This window comes from Gymnoscopelus microlampas (assembly GCF_963454915.1).
Source record: "Gymnoscopelus microlampas genome assembly, chromosome: 15".
Taxonomy (NCBI): domain Eukaryota; kingdom Metazoa; phylum Chordata; class Actinopteri; order Myctophiformes; family Myctophidae; genus Gymnoscopelus; species Gymnoscopelus microlampas.
In genome coordinates, this window is record NC_139952.1 from 25,879,611 (window position 1) to 25,884,610 (window position 5,000).

The 5,000-nt window shown below is 42.2% G+C and overlaps 1 protein-coding gene across 1 annotated transcript in view; it reads right to left on the reverse strand.

Moving 5' to 3' along the window:
* LOC311061713 (RNA-binding motif, single-stranded-interacting protein 3-like) overlaps window positions 1-5,000 on the reverse strand; it is a gene marked incomplete at both ends in the record, with an annotated part of 110,521 nt that overhangs the window by 20,070 nt on the left and 85,451 nt on the right. The window lies entirely within an intron of this gene.

Consider the following 5,000-nt stretch of genomic DNA (forward strand, 5'->3'; position numbering starts at 1 on the left):
TGCGCGCGCACGTGCGTATGCGCGTGCGTGTATTTCCCCATCCCTCCCTCTACTCTACTCCCTTCCACCCATTCCTCCCAGTCTCAGCTCCACAGCAAAACAAGGAAGCAAATTGAATGAAGGTCTTCTTACTGGACTATGAGAGAGATGAATGATCGATAGAATGGAGGTCAACAACAATTTAAACACTAGATTAAACCATATTCCAATTAGTAATTAAATAAGGATACAAATATAGAAATAAATATAACAAAATAAAAAAATATAAATAAAAAGTTGATGTTGAACACACAATGTAAAGAAGGGAGAGAGAAAAAAAAAAGTAAAGAAGGGAGCGAGAAAAAAGAAAAAGAAAGAAAAGAGAAGAGATAAGGAATGTTCAATGCTGTGACCTACGCTGTGAGCTGATCAATGTCAGCCACTGAACTACAAAGTCTAAGAAGGGCTCCCATGTGGAATAGAATCCTCTCATAGTATATTTAATTTTTTCTAGCTTCAACGACTGCATAACCTCCACAACCCATCGTGCAAAGGTGGGAGGGGAAGCCTCCTTCCATTTAAACAGAATCAATCTCCTGGCTAATAAGGTGGTGTACGCCTACAGATTTGCTTGGGCAGCACTTAAATGTGCATCAGCCGGAACGACCCCCAGAAAACAGCACTCAAAGGAGAAGGTTCAAGTGCATATTGTAAAATAGTGGCCAAGGCCCCAAATATGGATTGCCAGTATTGAGTCCAGAACACGTGGAAGAGACAGGCAGGGGCTTGTTTGCACCTGTCACATGTTGGGTCCAAATTTGGATTAATCTCTCTTTAGGCCAATGAAGGCGGTGCACCACTTTGAACTGAATTACACTGTGACTCGTGCTAACTGAGGAGGAATGTATCCTCTGAATGACTGGATCCCAATAGACACCTTCATATCACTCTACCAACCATTCTTAACACATTGACCGCCAGAGGTTAATCTCATAATGTACTCACCAGTGCCAACGTTTTATTGTTGTTTTTTGTTTTTTTCACGTCGCCATAGACCTTGTTAAAATCCGTAAGATTGAGCTGTGCACTGTTTGTTTTCATCGCGGACATCTGCCTGGTTCGAGCAGTGAAGACCACGTGTCAAACGGGGCATAAACAGTGATCACCGAGGAGAAAAAACTACAAGGAGAAAATGGAGTTTCAGTTTCGTCATTAGAACGAGGGCTGACGGGATCGGCAAAACCGGATTCCGAATAATTCTGTTTCCGGTGGTGTTACAATGAAATGGTCCGTGTCGAAAATTGAAAAAAGATTTTTTTTTTCGAAAAAAGGAAAAAGCACCACAGCCCGTAGGCTACGGGATCGGCGCTTTACGGTTGGATTTATCGGTCCGTAGGCTACGGGCCCGGCGGTCAGAGTGTTAAGAGTTTGGTACAGAATTTGACCCAATTCACCAAAGTATTAATAAAGTCTGCTTATGTACCACTTTTTAGTATGATTAAGAGCTAGAATGTGGTCTAACTGGGATTTAGGGGGAATATCTGGAAAGTTAGTAAAAGTTTAATTAGAAATCTGCAAGTATCTAAAGAAGTGGCTTCTTGGTAAATTAAATGTACCAGTAAGTAGATTAAAATACACAAATATACTATCAATGAATACGCATAAAAAAAAAAAAGATACATATTATTGATATATTATTATGTATTAAATGTCATTCCCATACAGTCTGTATCAAACACACTGATTAATGATGATTATCTGCATGCTAAATATTTTATGATCACTTTTATGTTGTTGAAATGTTTCTTGTTACATTGGCAATACTGTAACAATATGTTCATGCGAATGAAGCATTTTGAATTGAATTAAATCGAGAAAGAGCGAGAATGAGACGCGCGCGCACGCACACACACACACACACACACACACACACACACACACACACACACACACACACACACACACACACACACACACACACACACACACACACACACACACACACACACACACACACACACACACACACACACACACACACACACACACACACACACAGCAATGTACTTGCAGCCTCTTAGAATGTCTATAGAATGGAAGAGGTTTTCATTCAGATGTGTCAGGGAGAGTTGAGCCCATTCAGGACTTCTATTTTCTGTTTGTGAGTGTCTGTGCGAGAGGCTTTTCTATGCTGTGTGTGTACAGAAAATGAGAATGGCAGAGATACTAAGCCACGTATTTCTTTGATTTGTGCTGTGTTTGTGAGTGTGAGACAAGATGACAGACGTGAACAGAGTGAATCAGTCTGTATACCATACGGTAGTAATAGATGCATGCCTAACCTTAGCCTTAACCTAACCTAGTCGATGCCTAATCTTAACCCATATTTGTTCTAACAAACACATGCTGAACCTTAACCATTATAATAGGACAGACAGGGTGATAAGCCGTATCCACCCAAGGACTGATAACCGCTATCAGCCCAAGAGCTATAACAGATGCAAAGGAACCTAAAAGACAGAGGGGAAAACAGTGACCTTTGCCCATTGGGTTTGGGTTTGGAGATCCCCATGGGCAGTTCTTCATGGATAGTTATGTCAATCTATTTGTTGAATTGAAAAGTGCTGATCAAATGCTAATGTCTTATTGCGTTGGTTAATAAATAAGGCGAGGGGTATATGATAAACAAATGTTCACCCAGCATTCTTCGTAGCCCTCAGCATATCCAGCCTCGGGCAATAACGAATGCCTAGGTGATAATCTATATTTATCTCCGGTTTGTACGATACTGTCCCGGAATGTAATTGATGTGTCATTGCCTTTAGGCAGTCACAATGCCTTCAGCTGCTACACAGGGTGAGTTTTCTCAAAATGGAACAAATAAGTCTTGTTGGGTGTAATCGGTGCTGTAAGGTAACTAAGTACATGTACTCAGGTATTGTACTTTAGTACAATTTTGAGGTATTTTTACTTTACTGGAGTATTTCTAATTTTCAGTACTTTTACTGCTACTCCACTACATCTCAGAGGCAAATATTGTACTTTTACTCCACTGCAATTATTTAAAACAGACGACAAACAGCAGAAACAGACGAAAAAAGTAACTACAGGGTCCACATAGTTTTGTTGAAGACACTTAAAAAAAAACATAATATCAAAAAGATTTGCCGTGTATGGACTGTACAAACGGAGGTTCACAAGAGAGCAGAGTCAATAAGACCTTTGTATTTGGCGTGAAAGGTATTTTAAATGCACTTTCTGGCAGGTATGCGTATACGAAGATTGAAAAATACCACATAGCCACAGAGCAGCACCAAGGCCTGTTAAAAAAGCCCCAACGTCGTCAAGTCACAGCGGCTCTGTTCCTCTGAAACAAAGCGTGTCTTGTGTTGTCTGCATGAAAGAGAAACCTCACTCAACTCAACACATTCCTGCCTAGATTTGACAGCTACGTTGCTCCACGTGTGGTTAGGGTATTGCTCAAGTGTGTCTGTATATACTGGAAAAAGTACACTTTTTTTTTTACGCAAGTAAAAGTATCAATACTGCAATGTAGAAACACCCTCTTCCAAGTAAAAGTCCGGTAATCAAAATTTACTTGAGTAAAAGTACAAAAGTATTGGCATCAAAATATACTTTAAGAACCACAACTAAAAGTACGTATTATGCAAAATTACGTAGAGTCATCATATGTTTAAAAATGTATTGTAATGTAAAATGTAATCTTTTGAAAATAGGAGATCTAACAAGCACACAACACGTCGCAAATGCGATGTGTTGTGAGCTTGTAGATCGGCTATTTTCAAATGGCCAAAGTTTAAATAGGGCTGAAGCAGTTTGTAATCAAAATCTACAAAGTAACTAGTAACGCAAGTTTTCAAATAATTGTTGTGGAGTAAAAAGTACAATATTTGTCTCTGAGATGTAGTGGAGTAGAAGTAAAAGTATAGAAAATTGGAAATATTCCGCACACGCACGCACGCACGCACGCACGCACGCACGCACGCACGCACGCACACACACACACACACACACACACACACACACACACACACACACACACACACACGCACACACACACACACACACACACACACACACACACACACACACACACACACACACACACACACACAGAGGACCTGTGTGTTCAACTGCAGTCACTGTCGTTTGTGAGGCTGCGGTAATGACAGCACATGTGCAGATGATTGACTTGTAACTGAATCCAGGACATGAGGCCCCTATACCTGGGCTACATCCTGCAGGTATAGGAACGGTTTCCATAGAAACCACACACAAACCACATGCTTTTAGTGCATGTGGGATATTGCATGTAAGTGAGTGAGAGTGTGTGTATGTATATGTACTGTACAGTAGCTAGCTGCGTATATGTCCATGTCTATGTCTTTGCAAGCACTCATCTGCGTCAGTCTCAGTGTGTGTGTGTGTGTGTGTGTGTGTGTGTGTGTGTGTGTGTGTGTCTGTCTGGTGTTAAACACCACTTAGCATGCTGTTACCTCCATCTACACTAGTTCCATCTGAGGCCCTCAGGCATCCATCCAGTCAGGTATAAGCCCAGGGAAGGGAGCCCCCCTATCCTGGGTCTATCGCTCTAATCCACTGCCTGAATCCCCTCCTTGGGGCGCGCAGACATCCAGGTCTGCCATGGTAATACCAACACGGGTCTGTCTACAAGACACAACACGCTGCAGGCTCCGTCTGTAGGCTGAGCCGCTGATAGTCTGGAGGAGCAGCGGTGTACAGTGATGAATAGCATGAATAAAGCTCAGCGCTGCTGCCTGCTCTCCTGTCTGACACCAGACGCAGGCAGCAGGTCTTCGTCTCTCGCCTCCCCATCGCTCTGAGATTTACCATCTCAATTTTGGAGGGTTTTGTACGCTTGAGCTCAAACACATACCTGAGGATCCGAGAGGGTGAGAGGCAAGTGTGTGTGTGTGTGCGTGTGTGTGTGCGTGTGGCGGGGTCTACAAGCACACAACGCATCATCGAGAGCTTGTAGA